The 17317-nt window shown below is 42.0% G+C and overlaps 1 long non-coding RNA gene across 1 annotated transcript in view; it reads left to right on the top strand.

Annotated features, from left to right (window-relative positions):
- The first annotated feature begins 11731 nt into the window (after positions 1 to 11731).
- Positions 11732 to 17317, top strand: part of LOC143844232 (uncharacterized) — a 64740-nt gene continuing 59154 nt past the window's right edge. The window contains exons 1-3 of the long non-coding RNA XR_013233877.1: positions 11732 to 11778; positions 13021 to 13116; positions 14370 to 14467. This is a non-coding gene — a long non-coding RNA (uncharacterized LOC143844232). The remainder of the gene's footprint in view (positions 11779 to 13020; positions 13117 to 14369; positions 14468 to 17317) is intronic.

Raw genomic sequence — 17317 nt, 5'->3', positions numbered from 1 at the left:
TTCCTTCTCCAGTGGATCACCTTTTGTCAGAGCTCTCAGCTATGACCTGTCCGTCTTGGGTGGCCCTGCACGGTATAGCTCATAGCTTCACTGAACTACGCAAGCCCCCTTGCCACAACAAGGCAGCGATCCTTGAAGGGGGATGTGACCTTAATACTACAGCAATTACGCCAGTATTCTCCCATGCCCAATTCAAGGTGTTGGTTTCATTCTTTAATTCTCTGTTGTTTAGAACTAGACATTTAAAGGACCATCTTCTCCCCGATGTTCCTTCCCAGGAATTAGGATCACAGGGAGAGGCCCTCCTGATCATCCAACAAATCAAATAAGCTAATCCGGTGGGCATACAAGAGAAGGCCTTTCTGATAGCCGCCCCTTGATTCTTGGACAACCTCCCCAGGCAAGTGCATCTAGTCCTCTCTTTCAATCATTGGGAGGCAGTGGAAGGACTGCATTTGACTAATTTAGTTTTTGCTTACAGGCATTTGCGACTGACATTTTAAATTGTGAACTTTATTGTTTCTATAATGGTTCCATCCAACTGCGAAGTTAAAAGGCAACTAACAACTGTTTTAAATAACATAACTAAATAAATATAAATGTTTAAAAATAAATAATGGGATGAGGGTATTATATGGCTTGAATGTATTTTGAACTCTCCCTGTTTTGGTCAGATTTGTAAGGTGCCTGCGGTGTGGGGGAGCTGAGTCAAAGGACAGGTTAAAGGAAAAGAGGGAAGCATTTATACCAAAGTCCCCAGAGAGTGGTGGGCTAAACAAACAAATAAATATAAAGTAATCAAGATTGTCTGCATTACAGCATTTGTTTTCATACTGACTTACAGTTACCCTAGGAAAAAATTAGGGATGCCAGTCCCCATGTGGGACTTGAGGATCCCCTGGTTTTACAGCTCATCTCCAGGTGATAGAGTCCAGGTTCCCTGGAGATTATTTCTCGTTATCATTACATCTACTATTCAGAAGAATCTTGGCACATAGAAACGCCAGCTCAAACAAAGTTTGGGTTATAAATTGCTAAGCAAGTAGATAGGGTGATGGACAAGAATCTGAGAGGTCCAGATTCAGATCCCCATTCTGTCATGGAAGCTGCCTCAGGCCAATTTCTCTCTCTCTCTTTCAGCCTAATGTACCTCACAGGGTGATTGTTGTGAGGATAAAATAAAAGAATAATGTCCTAGGCTGCTTTGGGTCCCCAATAGAAAGAAAGGGGGGTATATACATTGCTAAATAAATAATATATCTTGCATTGTGCTTCTGTTTCCCATTCTATCAGCTCCTCATTTTCTCCACACGAAGGGTTCTGATAAATCATTCTGTTCAAATGCAATGAAAGACTGGGAAGTGTCACTGACGCCACTTGGAACAGGGATTTGATTGCAAAGGAAAGAATGGAGACCACTTAATATGTTAAAGTCAGCCAGCCAAGTGTCACCAAATGCCCTACTCAACTAATAAGTAGGGCATTAAAATTCAGGGTTTTTTTTTTTTTTGCTGGATACAATGATACAGACAAAAAACAGCGCTGAATTAATCTGTTCTCATGACAACAGTTTCAAAGCCAGTGGAAAACACTAACCTATAATAATGAAAAGATCAGAGTTGTTTTTGGACCTAAATGCCAAACCCTCACAAGACAGGTATAAAATTGAATGTAAAAGGGCACCATAAGTGATTATGTTGCTTTTGCAAAGCTTCAATCTTAGCAGAAACCATGTGATCATCATTATAACCAGGTTACTTCTTCAGATCTATAGCTCAGCATCATAAATCAAATACATTTGTAGCTACTAAAAGGCAAGACTGTACCACCAGGCTGCAATCTGTGAACTACTCTGTCCAGAAAAATCATATGAGGAACTTACTGGAGTTACATGGGTCACAACCCATGACCCCAGATATTCAGTATCACAGAGCCATCTGATGGTTCTGCTTCCTATTTTGCAATAATTTCAGTGATAACCTCAAATAATTATCTATAAGAAAATACTGAGACAAAACAAAAATATAAACAAATATTGCAGTTCTTTGTGAATGATCAGTGAATGAAGCTATAATATATTGTAATGTATTCAAAAATCCCGACTTTGGTGTCTTCCAGGAAGAAGTATCACGGAAGTGAAGTATGATGTGAAGTAATGGGGAAAGGGAATAACAGGGCTAAAAGTACAGAAAAATTAAAGATGATGTAGGCATGGAGGCAAGTTAAAGTGTCAACAGTGAAGCAGGAGTGACAGACTTCTTCTCATAAATGTTTAGCCAAAAGCTGTACCATCCCACCCCCCCCCCCAAAAAAAAAACCTCTGATCATAGTGTAGAGACCACAGGAGTGAATTGAAAATCAAGCTCCAATTGAGAAACTATGGTTCATGGGTGAACCACAAACTGAACCCAAACTTAACTGGGAGATTTGTTTATGAACTGAACTGGTTTTTGTGGTTCTCAGCCCCACAAATCCAGGCAGCAGAAAGGAAGGAGGAAAGATCTGAGTTTCTTCCTCTTCCGTTCTGGTGCAGATCTTCCCTCCCTCTTTTTTGCTGCTGGTAATTTTCCATTGCCAGCAGGATGAAAAGGAGGGGGAGGATCTCAAATCATAGAATCATAGAGATGGAAGGGGCCATACAGGCCATCTAGTCCAACCCCCTGCTCAACGCAGGATCAGCCCTAAGCATCCTAAAGCATCCAAGAAAAGTGTGTATCCAACCTTTGCTTGAAGACTGCCAGTGTGGGAAGTTCACCACCTCCTTAGGCAACCTATTCCACTGCTGAACTACTCTGACTGTGAAAGGGAGTACATACATTCAATATTAATATAATGAAAGTTAACTGCTCATTGGCTGTAAAGTCTATTGTAACCTTGAGTCAGACTACTTCACTAGGGAGAAAACTTTCAACTCCCAACTCAGTATTAATTCATTATAGCTGCGGCTTCATACTAGCAGTTCCCATGGTCTCCACAGTTAAACGGGCAGAAATATTTAGAAATCTAAAACTGGTTAGAGAATAGTGCACATTATCTGTGAAGAAGAAGAAGAATTGATTCTTATATGCTGCTTTTCTCTACCCAAAGAAGGCTCAAAGTGGCTTACAGTCACCTTCCCTTTCCTCTCCCGACAACAGACACCCTGTGAGGTGGGTGAGGCTGAGAGAGCCCTGATATCACTGCTCGGTCAGAACAGTTTTATCAGTGCCATGGTGAGCCCAAGGTCACCCAGCTGGCTGCATGTGGGGGGGGGGCGCAGAATTGAACCCGGCATGCCAGATTAGAAGTCCGCACTCCTAACCACTACACCAAACTGGCTCTCTGTTTGAAGGTGAAAGGTGTTAATGTTGGAAGCTTGTGAAAATATGGGAGCAATCCTAAAAAGGCCTTCCTTGAAAGTAAGCCACATTTTAGTCAATGGTAATGCATTTCAGGAAGATTGGTCTAGGATAGCAGCTGTGAGAGACTTTGAATTGTAAATATGCAAACTCTTTGAATCAAAGTTTCTTTATTTGAAATGCAGGCATCTACATTGAAGGCATAGTCAGAAATGCCCCACAAAGCATACGGCAGGGAATACATGGGCTCGAGGGGATTCCCCCTCCCCTGGGAACTCAAACTAGGCACAATTCAAAGAAGTCATAATATCAGATAACAGTCCATTCATCAAAGGACAGGAAGACATGGGGACTAAGGGAACCAAATATGGAGAAAAATAGAGGGCAATAAGGGAGAGGAGATGAGAAATGTTTGGGGAGGTTGGTATGCATATATTACAACAGCAGGAAATCAACCTTGAGGTGTCAAGCAAAAGCATCTGAGTTACATCAGGGCATACAGGTCAGGCTAGATAGACACACTAAGTCACAGCAGAGATATAATCATGGCAGAAATACATGGGGATTTCTGACAGCAGCAAAGGTGAAAAAGATGGCCTTTGAGACTTTTCTAGTCATACAAATCTTAGTTTGTCTGATATTCCTTATGGCACTCCATATGATTATCTGTTCAACTACTCAGCATGTGGGGAGGAATTCATATAATTTGCAATACACCTGTACTGCATAATTGAAAAATCCTGAGCGTTAAATACCTTATTATTTACTCAATACTGCCATTTCCATTACATGCCTATTTTCAGATCACTGATTTCTGCCAGTCATTACTATGCTAGACTAAAAATTTCCCCCCGCCAATGCCAGTAACATATATTTGCTAATCAGTTTTGTATCCAAATTAAGCTGTCGTGGAAAAGAGTGGCTTATATTAAAGTTTTTATCTCTTAAATTGAAGTATCTGCATGCATAATGCTATTTCACAAACAGTTGTAGTGATTTGGGGAGAAAAAATGTAGAGGAAAAGGCTACTAAAAAGTGGACCTTTATAACAGAAATCAGAACTCTGCTTTTGTACTCATGTAGTCTCATTCATTTTCTTCTCTGGGGCAGAAGTAAAAGATTTGTAAAACACAATTCCTTGATCAAAGAAACAGTTTTGTATGGCAGAATTCATATAACAAGAGGAAATATCTCATTAGGCATATAACTGTTTGGCACAAGTCGTAACAAATGCATTATCTGTAGTAACAAAGAAATTATCCTGTGGTTAATACATTCAGTAGGCGTTAATACCTCACGGATGCAGCGGAATGCAACAAGCAAAGAAAAGAAAGAAAACACTGAACTGGAATCTCTAGTCATGACAGCAACTAACTATGGGGCAACCATGAAGCTAGTTAAGATGTTTCCCTTTCACATCATCATAGAAAGATTGACTTGAAAAAGAGATCCAATTCCTTCCATTACTCTCTCACCAACAGTCTGCTGACTCAAGGAAAATTAAAAAAAAAAACAAAATGCTTCTGCTGATTTTAAACTCATCTGGAAAAATTAGCAGGTTGCCATCTGCCTTGGGAAGAAAAATGTACTATAGTAGAGGCTTAATGAGCAGTTTAGCAGGCAGTCAAAGGTTAAGAAAAGTTTCCACAAATGAGTCCTATATTAAACAATTATTAATTAGATAATACTAATACTAATAGTAACCTGACAGAACATTTTCCTTCAGGTCGAAAGGCTATCTTAACCATGAAAATGGCACTGCCAGATCTAACTACATGAGATGGGGGAGGGGGGCATGTGTAACAACTTGGGCAAAGGAAAAGTAGTTAAAAGTTTCCAGTCTTACATGGTTTTGCCTGTTAAACCCAACTTCCACATCATGGCAGCCTAAGCAGAGTTACACTCCCTCGAAACCCACGGAGGGATATTACACTGCTTAGGATGGCACTGACATGCTTCTTGAAACCCTAAAGTAGAAAAAGGATATTTTACGTCTTTTTAATAAGCAAAAACATGCAAGGGTGGAAGGATTAAACAATCTGCACATAGAATCACTATCAGATCAATGAATGCCTTTACAGTTCTGCAAAGTTCTGATCATTGGTTTTCCAGGCTCCTGACTATTGATCTTTGAATCTTATTGTTGGGAATGTTAGTAGGTAGTCCTGATGTACATAGGCCTTTTTAGAGCTCAGAGAGCAGCCCCAAGAAAGCTCACTTTTATTTATTGGGACTCAATTCAGCCTCACTTCACCATATCCTTGACCACAATCAGAAGCAATTTGTCTCAGTTGCAGCTCATACTTTTGAAGTCTCTGAGCTGCAGTTGCATTAGAATACTTTAAAATCTACTTCTTTCTTATGCTCATGTATTTTATGCCCTTTTCAAAGTAATGAGGAAAATCCTATTCTCTGAGATGTTGTAACGCAGGAAGGTAATGTTCATTTGTAGCTTCCTCCATCTGTAACCTCCTAAATCAAGGAAAGATACCATGTTACTTGCCTGTGACTGCTAATTATATGCATTACTTACAGAAACGTCTGAGCTGAAACAAATTTGTGAAAATGATTTGAAGGATAAAATAGAAGTCAGTTTGATGACTTTACAACTGTTTATTGCCGTAGGGAATTTGAGGAGAAACACCTTTTTGCTGCATAGGCATTATGAGAGAGCCAGAGGCGATGTTTGAGGAGGGTTCCATAATGATTTCACAGATGATAAGGGCCTGGGCTGCTGCACAAAAGGAAATGACTTAGATTATTTAAAGGTGAAATAAACAGCTAGATTTTACATAGCAGCCTAGTGCTGTGCAGGAAAGATCATGGGGAAGATTTCACACAAATGAGAGTAGATGGCCTTACTCCCTCTAAAAATAATATCTCTATCATAGAAACTCATACCACAAAAGATCAAATAATTTCAAGAACTCTTTAAAACTGCAGAAGCAAGACCAAACATAGCTACTTAAAAGAATGAAATGGTAATAGTTTTGTATATCAGTGTGTGAATGTGTACAAGTGAAACTTGCAATAATTTTTCTGTAGAAGAGTCTATAACCAGTAGCATTATGCATTTGAGTAGTAATGAGCCATTAAAGCAATGCAGCAACATATGCATTATATTTCTGAACATATAGGGAAAGGCAAATTCTTAAAACAGGGCAGATACAGAGTTTACCAATAAATGTATTGATTTTTTAGTTGTCACTTACTCAAATGGACTCATGGCAACTTACATTAAAACAAATAAAAACCAGCATAAAAATGAATAACTAATATAAAATATTAACATTAGCATACATGGCTATAACCATACCATTATTAAAACAGTCAAAATATATTTAAGGTGACCAAATTGTCCCACTTTTGGAGGGACAACTGGGGGCACCTGGCAAATTGTACTTATATTGAAATTTAAAAATATATATATTACAATACTATTTTTTGCGTTGTATGCATTTTTCTTGCTCCATATAGATCAAATTTTTAATCAAGAACCTCCCCGGTCAATGGTGTCCCACTTTACCAATGTTAAAATCTGGTCACCTTAAACATGTTGTTACCTTCCTAAGGCCAACCTAAACAATTCAACTTTGCATGCCCTGTTGGACCTAAACAAGTGTCATTTGAGAATAAATTTCACAAGATAGGGGCCACAACTGAGAACTCCCTTCCCCTGGTGACACCTAACCAAGCCAGGCATCTGCAAGAGTCTCCTAGACAATGACCAAAGGGAGCAGGAGGATTGTAATGGGAGAGGCAGTCCTGTAGGTATGAGTGTCCTAGACCAGTGGTCCCCAAACCCCGGTCCGGTGCCGGGCCGTGAGAGCTTTGCACCGGGCCGCGGCTCCCTCTCCCTGCCCCCCCAAGCGAGAAGCTCGCCAGGCAGCTGATTAGCTTGTGGCTGGGCAGGTTCTTGCTGCAGGAAGGGGGGAGAGAGGGAAGTGCGGCTGCTGGCATGCTGGCGGTGCAAATTCGCATGCGTGGACCTGCCACGCATGTGCTTTTGCACCCAAAGGGGCCGCAAATGTGCATGTACGGCAGGTCCATGCATGTGCACGGGGCCGGGTCGCCCAGTCTGCAACCTGAAAAAGGTTGCGAACCGCTGTCCTAGACCATTATGGCTTTGAAACCTTGAAGTGAATCCAGACAAGAATTAGTAAGCAGTGCTGTTGCTGCAGAATTGGAGTAATATGAACTGATCATGTTTGAGTCAGCAACATGTCAACTGCATTCTGGACTTCCTGCAGTTCCCAAAGCATTTTCAAAGAAAGCCCTACTAAGATCAAATTCCACCAGTCCTACCTAGAGGTGACCATTGCATGGATTGATGTGGCAAGGTCTGACTGGCAAAGATTATGCACCCACCTTTTTCTGTGCACTATCTGCGTCGTTGCTCTGCTTGCCCCTTTAAATCAGTTCCTGTCCTGTTTATGAATGCACTCTGTAACTGGGGAGAAGGGGGTGGCTTCCTGAAGGAAACATTTCTTCACTGAAACATTTTAAAGCACAAAATCCTCACACATTCTGCTCACTCAATTACCTTGCCCCAATAGACTAGTAATTGACCAGCACCTTTTTATCTAAGGAAGTTTTATTTAGCAAAGGTGTAGTAATAACCCAGCAAGAGGAGCTGGAAAAGCAGCCCATTGAGAGAGACAAATTAATAATCTGCCTCAGAGGGCCACATACCATTTTGTGGCATTATTTTACGGACCACAAGAGACAAGGATCCAAGGAGTAGGTGGCTGGCTTCACAGCTATCAAGATCCTGTCAACTTCCACAAAGGGAAACAGGCCAAAATAGAACCAGATAGTGGAAGCAGAGCCCCCCTGTTATCAGCCAACTCCAGGCAGTGCTTAGAGACTTGATCCACAAAAAAGTTTCAAAATGAGTCACAACTGAGAGCCAAAATCTAAAGGAAATTCAAGTATGAAACTGCTGAATTAGAATTCATCAACAACGTAGAGGCAATCCCTCATTCCCCAAAGAGCTGAAGAGGGACTAGAGTTTCCTTATTCATTATAGTATTATCCTCCCACATTATGGAGTATCTGGTTTGGGTAGGCATGAGGGATTTTAGAGATCTCCCTTTTGCCACCAAGGGGCATGCCATGCTCAGACTGCCCCTCCATGGGTCCCAGAGGACCCTGAGAACCAATAAAATGCACTAGAGCCAAATATTCATAAAGTATATTAAAACATATTTTAAGGCCACAACAAAACACAGTAGCAATACAAATCATAGAACCATAGAGTTGGAAGGGGCCATACAGGCCATCTAGTCCAACCCCCTGCTCAATGCAGGATCAACCCAAAGCATCCAAGAAAAGTGTGTATCCAACCTTTGCTTGAAGACTGCCAGTGAGGGGGAGTTCACCACCTCCTTAGGCAGCCTATTCCACTGCTGAACTACTCTGACTATGAATTTCCCCCCCTGATATCTATCCTATATAAACAAGAAAAACCTAACTATAGCTCATTTTGCCCTACAAATGGGAGATGAGCATAGTCCAGGAAAGTCTATCTCCTCTAAGAAAATACTTTACCCAATGTGCACATTTCAGAGTCCAAATCAACAGATTACTTGTGGATGGAAGTTAGGAGTTATAATGAGGCTGCCTCAGTTATAGTTAGCCAAGGATTTTGATGTGCCAGGCCAAGGCTATGAAGATCATCTAATGAGGCAACTCAAACCAGCTGGACCCAAAAGCATTCAGGTGCAAAGAGGCCAAGCAATCTTGATGTTAGCAAATCCAGCTGGGAAAGTCTCTGGCTGATGGCTTAAAGATATATTGCAGGGAGTTGCCATCTTTCCTGACCCATGCTGTGTTTGTGTAGGTACCAAATACCAGCCTGTCCTCACAGTAGAGGGGCCAGACAGTTCCTGATTAAAATCAAGACTGTGGTGCATGTGGAGATGGGACTTCTGGTTTACAGCCCCACCCCCAGCACCATTTCTGTTGCCAACAACTTGGAGAAAAAATGTTCCACAGAAGCTTTCCATACTTTGTAAGTAAATAACACCACATGTTGTTAGTTGACCCATTGGACCCCATGGACAATGATCCTCCACACCTTCCTGTCCCCTACCATTCCCCGGAGTCCACATGGCAAATAATAGCCCTGTAAAGGTCTATTAAAGAGACAGATTCAAATGAGTAGCCATGTTGGTCTGAAGTAGCACAATAAAATCAGAGTCCAGTGGCACCTTTAAGACCAACAAAGATTTATTCAAGGCGTGAGCTTTCGAGTGCAAGCAGTCTTGTCAGACTAAGGACTGACCATCATAACAGTAGGAATATATAAGCAAAAGTTAAAGAGACAGAACATTTCCATCCTTCAAACTGTTGGCAATCCTATGCTGGAAATACACAAGCTTCTGCAAATAGCCCCTGACTGTTTCAGTTTAAAGAAATGGTGTATAAGTGTATAGGGGAAGAAGCTGAATGTCTTTCTTCATGTGTACTGTGGTCTTTATTTGATCTTAACCAGGCCATTATTGTAGATTGTGTTGAACAGTTTTGAAACTACTCTTTAACCCCTCATTCCAGTAGTGAATCTGTGAATGGCTTGCCACGGTCACCATTCTTAATATGTTTTTAAAAACCGCTGCCATTGTGGTATTGTACTATTTCTACTATCAATCAATATTGATGGTATAATTGTGCTCAATCTTCTCAAACTGGGCGGAAAATCTACTAAGGTGTACTAACCTTGAAATCAGGAAATGGAGAAAGCAGAGAATGGAGAAAGCAATACGGAGAAAGCAGATTAACAATACTGGGGAGCAGACACTGAAGACACAGAGCCTGCAGTCCTAAAGGCACTTTCCTGGAAATAACCCCCCCCCCCCTTGGGATTTACTGATGAGTAGATTTCCTGCAGATTGCTCCCAGAGAATCCTAACTAGTAAGTGTCTCAACTCTTTTAATCAGATGTTTTGGGGCAGCAGTTTGGTGCAAGAAGCAAACAGTGCTATGTTTTCCATCATATGTGAGAAAGTTACACAAGCAGTACTATCTAAGTGTGTCTATACACAAGCAAGATTCATTTGTTTCAATGGGACTTGCTTAGAATAGTAGCCAAACCCATCCCAGCCCATCTGAACTGCTTACTGAATGAACAGCTTCCAGATCACAACTTGAAAGCTGGATGTGAACTGAACCAGCATGTGTTTGAGCATCTCTGTACCTTAAGCTAAAAAAGGTAAGAGAAGAAGTGTAGAAGATGCATTGATACTTACGGAACAACCAAGAGGGCCCTCCCCCATGAAGAGGTGTGTCCATTCCTACTCCACAGATCTTAATTATTGTCATCAGCAACTTGTGTGAGAACTTTTTGGCATCTTTGCATTACTTAAGAAACTAGGGGTTGTTTTGTGTGCTTTGCAGGGATGATTAAATTTTCCTCTCAAAAAGGTTTAGTGCTGGATCTAAAGAGAGTCTTGCAAATCACAGCCACAAATTCAGCATCGCAGCAAACAAAAGCAACACCCACTAGTTTTACAAGTCTGACTGGTATTTTGGTAGTTCTTCACTAAATCACTGAGGGACCTTAGAAAGAAAGGCACAGGAGAGAAACCAAGTGAGAAAAATAAACCCATAAATAACAATCTATAGAGCAGCTCTGATTATTGTATAAAAGTGCAGATAGAATCCCCTTTTATTTACAGTGCAGTCCTAAGCAGAGTTACACCATTTGTAGACCATTAAACTGAACGAGCTTAGAAAGTTGTAACTCTGCATAGGATAACACTGTATGGAGTTACTTACATATTAAAAAGCCAGGTAAAATTAGAATCGGTAACACAAAATATAAGTTTGTGCTCACATAACCTGGAGAATTTGATTTCAGATTGGAGACAATAAATTGAGTTGTTTGTCCATTTTGAGATGGAGAAGAATGTCTGACTGTAGGTTCTGCAGACTCTTTGATTGCACTGGTGATTCATTTGCATGCATGGTCTAGCTAGCTAAATTATCACTATCACTAAACATTATAAAGTTGAACTTGTGTGCAGCCCACTCACTCCCTACCTGATTGGACCTCCCTTGGGGTATGCCGCCAATACGGAGACAGCACTCTGCAAATGAGGGGAAATCAGTTCAAATTGCACTTTGCCACTGTGTGTCAATCAGGTCAAATTGCATACAGACAGCCAGGAAAAACCTCTACCCTGGGAATCTTTACTCATGTGTGAAGGGCAATCAGTTCAAATTGTATTCTCCCAATGAGGCTCTAATCAGTTCAAATCACACTCTGCTAATGAGGGCCAATCAGGCCAGATTGTGTGCAAGCTTCTCCCCTAGGAATGTTTACTTGTGAGCAAGTCATGGGCCTCAGCCAGGAAAACCTAATAAGGGATCTGCTCTCCACCTCTGATTTCCTGTCAGTGTTAGAGGTTTGCTGGGTTGAAGAGGAGCTGCCCTACTGCCAGTAAGTTGCTCTGGTCTCTTTAAACTTGGAGGACATGTAGGGTGAGTGAGCTGCCTTCTGATGCAACCTCTGTGTGCCATCTGTAGGGGGCCCAGAAAAGGCCCCCCCTACCAGCCCTCTGGGACCCAGGACAGCCAGAAAAAGCCTCTGCTCTGGGAATATGTACTCATTAGTAAGTCATATGAGGTTTGCAATTTTCAACATGAAAAGGGAGGAAAACTTTGGGCATAGCCCTCACAGGCAATTTCAATAGGAAAATAATGTTGATATGGGTGGGACTGGGAAGATGTAGACTTTCCCTTTCCTTATGGATGCTACCTTGGTATTGCTGCAGTCTTTCCAAGACCATCACAACAAAGCAAATTTGAGACCAATGGTATGGAAGATAGGAAAAGCTTAGACAGGGCACAGATGCACCATGGGGACATATGGAGGGGAGACACTGCTTACAAGTAGTGCTTTCTCAGTAAAAGAAGAGTTGGTTTTTATACTCTGCTTTTCACTGCCCAAAGGAGTCTCAGAGTAACTTATAATAGTCTTCCTTTCCTCTCCCCACAATAGACACCCACTGAGGTAGGTGAGGCTGAGTGAGAGAAACTGCTTTAGGAGAACAGTTTCTAACAGTACTGTGATCAGCGCAAGGTCACCCAACATAAGGAGGAGCAGGGAATCAAATCCAACTAACACATTAGAAGCTTCAAATGAGTAGCCATGTTGGTCTGAAGTAGCACAATAAAATCAGAGTCCAGTAGCACCTTTGAGACCAACAAAGATTTAATCAAGGTGTGAGCTTTCGACCTGTAAGAAGATCATAGTCTGAGAAGGGTGTTTGAATAAATCTTTGTTGGTCTTAAAGGTGCTACTGGACTCTGATTTTACATTAGAAGCTGCTGTTTTTAATCACTACACCAAGTAGTACAAATTGCCATTGCCTGAAAGAGATGTAGCTAGAGCACAGCCATAAGCAGCTGTTGCAGAAGGATGGTGTCTTTTTTGATCTGCTCATTGACTGTTATGGCATTCTTTTCCTTTAAATATGGACCTTCTGGCCAATGGCTTCTCAGAGCAATCCAAGGAGGGAGACACTCTGGTATTTCCTACATAGAGAGGTGACTGTGTGGTTAATAAGGTTTGTAATTTCAGAAGGGAGGAATGCTTTTGTCTTCTGTGTGTGTGTGTGTGTGTATAGAGAGCAGTGCAACACAGTCCTCTGTCCTCATCCCAAGAAACTGTTTCCTCCAGGTGAACTGATCTCTACAGTCTGGAGAGTACCTTTCATTCTGGAAGTTCTCCAGGTCCCACCAGGAGGCTGGCACCCCTGACCAATCTTTCACTGAGGTATTTCATTTCAAAGCCTGAATGATTGAAACAGCCTCTTGTCCCTATGTTTTATTCAGTATGGAGGAACATTTGTGCCTCCATGCTGCACCTGGAAGCTCATACCACAGATGCATGACTACACCATAGTGCTCAAGACCAATTTGGATGTACTGCAGTCAGTTCTAGCTCTGCTGAAAGGTGCTTACTGACATTTCTATACAGCCACTGTCATATTTAGAAGGTACTTGCCCCTGCACTGAATTTATGTGCATGCATTGTTTGTGCACCATTAGGGCATCCATGGAAAGCTAGGTAAATATTGCATATGAATCAGCTAGCTACTGTGAGCAATGTGTGGCCAGTGTCACATCTAAACCCAGCCTCTCAACTAAGATTTTTCTAAGGCAATCCTGAGCAGAATGAATTTAGCATCAGATTAATTCCATAACATCTACATAAAAAGGGCCCTGCAGACCACACATGGTTGGGAAAGGGTCTTTAGCCTCCTTCCCTATGCCACTTTCCTCTCCTGAAATAGTTTCAGACATAGGATTTCCAGCAGTTGAAGGGGGTGGTGGTGGGGGGGAGAATGCCCCTGTCCCTTTACTAGAGGCTAAATGTGTGGAAATATACAAGTGTAGCTTTTTTATGACAGGGGGATCAATAACTAGAGTTGTCAAGCTCTGGAGCTGTCCTGATACTTTATCTCCAGATTGACCAAGGTCAGTTGTTCTGGGGGGGGGGGGGGAATGACTGCTTTGGAGGGTGGCCTCTATGGCATTATATCCTGCTGAAGTTGGTTGGTCACTTGGTCCATCCCTCCACTCCTCTACTCACCCTTCCCACCAAATCTCCAGCTATTTTCCAACTCAGAGCTAACAACCCTATCATTAATATCACTTGGAATTTGCTGAGATCACTCTAAATCTAGACCAGTTTAAGAACAGGGACTCTTATGTGAAAGTACTTCCCAAAGTATTACCTTCTACTGCAGACAATGCTTTTGCAACATCTTGATTAACCTGCAAATTTCCAAGCTAACAAAAACATGCCCCCATTTTTTAACTTATGTTTCTGCTCAGAAAAAAATGTTCCACCAAATAATTATGGTTTAAGAAATCTGATTTCAGAAATATTCTAGGAGTTCTTTGACAATCTGATGTGCATTTGCAGCAAACTCAAAAAACTGCCCTAAGCCTCAGCATAATGGTATTAGTTTCGTTCAGTTCCTCTATAGGCAATAACCTAATTCCAAGTCACTTTGTGTTCAGCATGCATTGCTGTCCTCACTGAAGGCTTCCTTGAGATACCACCAGAGCTGTCAGCATTGATCACATGTTGGGGGGAATGGCTATTTGCAACTTAGCAGGTAAGTACCTCTAACAGAAGAGAATGCCTCTTAGATGAGCTTATTGTGCTAGAGAACTGCTAGTAGACCACAGGTGCTGAGATGTCAGGTTTAGGCAGAGATCCTCCTAAACAGATCTAACAAGAATCCTGCTCAGATCTGTCCAATGAGGAAATTGCTCTCAAGATTGCACCTGTGTTCTCCCCTTAGTTGAGGCTTTCCCTTGCCTCCTTAAAGCAGTTACTGTTGAGAGGGATTTGTTTAAGGAAATCTTGGCCTGATGTTTGAATGCAGCTAAACCAGACAAGAAGGGTCTGACATCAGTATAGCAACCCCATCCCAAATCTTGAAATAGTGGTCAAGATATTCAGCAACTAAAATAAAGGAAATAACCAAGTTTTGTTTCAATATAATTCTCTCCTTTTAAAAAATTGAATGCAGAAAGACTAATAGTATAGATGGTCCTCACTGCAAAAATTGTTATCCTTTCAGCTGTTTTGTAGCATGATGGGCTAGAGCTCTTTTACTAATACTTTGGTGCATTAAAATTAATGCTGCATGTAGGAGAGATAGTGGTTGTTTCATCAGGCAATTACATGTTTTTGTTAAATTACGCACTGAAAGCTAGGAGGCTGTTGACTCATGGTGTGTCAAGAAAGAAGCAAGACAAATCTCACTATATTTAGAAGAGGTACCTACCTATTCTCAAAAAGTGAGTTTTTGGAGAAAAGGCCAGGCAACTCAAATGAGTAAGAAAGCTATTAAAAGGTGCACCACAGAAGAGTTTTATTAATTGGCTGGGCCATCTAATGTAATGCAGGCTTTGCCTTTTTAACAACATTCTTTTTCTCTGTGAGATCTATGCCATGGGTTGTTCTCTGGAGCAAAAGGTATACTTAGTGTGTGTGTGTGTGTGGGGGGGGAATATAACTGGCAATAAAAGAAATTTCAATAAGATGTTGGCATGTTGTTGAGGTTTCTAATAGCTCCAAAGTGTATCGAACCAAAGGTCATCTGTGTGCCCCTTCCCACCTGCTGCAAGTCATTTCAGAAGTGGAAAGAATCAAGAAAGGTGATGAGTTATGAGGCTATAAGGAAAAACAATATCCTTAGGAATAACAGTTCTGTCCCCAGAATCTCATCAGTGCAATTACATTGCAGCCTAGAGCTTGCCTCCTGCATCATATTGAACTTGGCTTCCACTTCATGTCAAGTTGTTACAAAGACTTTCTTTTTTCTTATCTGTTGCTGGCATACTGCTGCAATGTAGAACAGGAGAGGGCCAGCCCTCCCTCTCTCTTTTCTGCCTGCTTCAATCAAAATGCTACTCCTGCTCTGCTGACAACTGAAGGGCAGCATGCTCAGAGTTCCACAGGGATCATTAAAGCCTAATCAGGTTCTTAGGAAATCTATAATATGTCCATTTCTATTGCATGCAGGCACACTGTCTGGTGCAGGTTTCTGAAATGATCATGATGCTGATGCAGAATGATAAGTTGCAACAAAGCAGCTGTTCTTCGCCAAAGTGTCTGAGTAGCTGATCTAATGCCAGGACTTGATGTCACTCAGGTTCAGCTTCCCATCACTCAGCAGCTGGATTTTTAACCCCTCGTTAACTCTTCAAGCATGCCTTGTGGAGAGTTTTCTCAGGATAATCAGAGAAGGCTGCATTTTTAAATTTCAAAAGCAAACCAAAGTAATGGACACTTCTCTCCTGATTCCCCTCTCAATTCCTCTCCCAAGCAGGTTGCTTAGAAGTAATCTGGGCTAGACAAGAACTGTGGAGCTGAGTACTATGAGGCCAAATCTGTGAAAGAGCCACGTTCACTGCCTGCCTGTGCCTGATCACCAGCAATCTCCATTTCCCACCCCAATGCTCTGCTTTGTAAATTTATTCACAGACCAAGTTATACTTACAAAGGCTTAACAGAAAAAGAGATGTACAAGATAGAGTCATAGTGCAACTTCTTGATGATGCATATGCCTCATCCGTTTAACACCCGTTTGGGTGATGGACATATTTTAGTTCACCCGCAGAGACTTATGGATTCCCAGAGATTCCGGAATGCTCTGCAGGACCCGATGCCCTCCAGCATCTCGCTAACTGCCTTGGTGGAGGACTGGCAGTCCCGCCTTACAACTGCTATCAACAAGATTGCTCCTAGGCACCCTCTCCGCCTTCGCCTCAAACAGTCTCCGTGGTATATCCAGGACCTTTGGGAGAGGAAGAGGGAAGTGAGATGGCTGGAGCAAGTGTGGAGGAAGACTCGCGACGAAGCCACAAGAACCTCTCATCACATGTTTATGAAGGCGTATGATAATGCGGTGAAAGTGGCGAAACGAGACTCCTACACCACCGAAATTGTGTCCATGAGCTTACACCTATCACAATTATTTAGAGTAATTCAGTCCCTTACAGCCCTTGAGGAAGGGCACCAAATGGTAAGGAAATTGGATTTGAACTGTGCGTTTTTATCGAGCTATTTCACGGACAAAGTTCTGCCACTCCGCCGTGATCTACCTGCCATGGTTGATATAGTGAGTGAACTGGAGGCTCCGTGGCTGTTCCAGGAGTTGGTGTTTGATGGCATTAGGCAGCTCTCATTAACCGAAGTGGGCAGACTACTAACTTCACCCCTTAGATCCCTGCCCGTCTTGGTTGCTGAAATCAGGCGACCAACGGGTAGGAGGACCCTTGAGGGAGATTATCAACCTCTCCTTAACATCTGGAGAGTTCCCCGAGAGACTTAAGGAAGCAGTGGTGCATCCTCTGCTGAAGAAAACATCGCTAGATCCGTGGGACCCCGCCAGTTACCGCCCAGTCTCGCATTTTGCGTTTCTGGGAAAGGTGATAGAGCGGGCTGCAGCGGA

Source organism: Paroedura picta, chromosome 9 (genome assembly GCF_049243985.1).
Source record: "Paroedura picta isolate Pp20150507F chromosome 9, Ppicta_v3.0, whole genome shotgun sequence".
Classification (NCBI taxonomy): Eukaryota; Metazoa; Chordata; class Lepidosauria; order Squamata; family Gekkonidae; genus Paroedura; species Paroedura picta.
The sequence above is the reverse complement of the archived record's forward strand: the minus strand, read 5'-3'. Positions and strand labels throughout refer to the sequence as shown.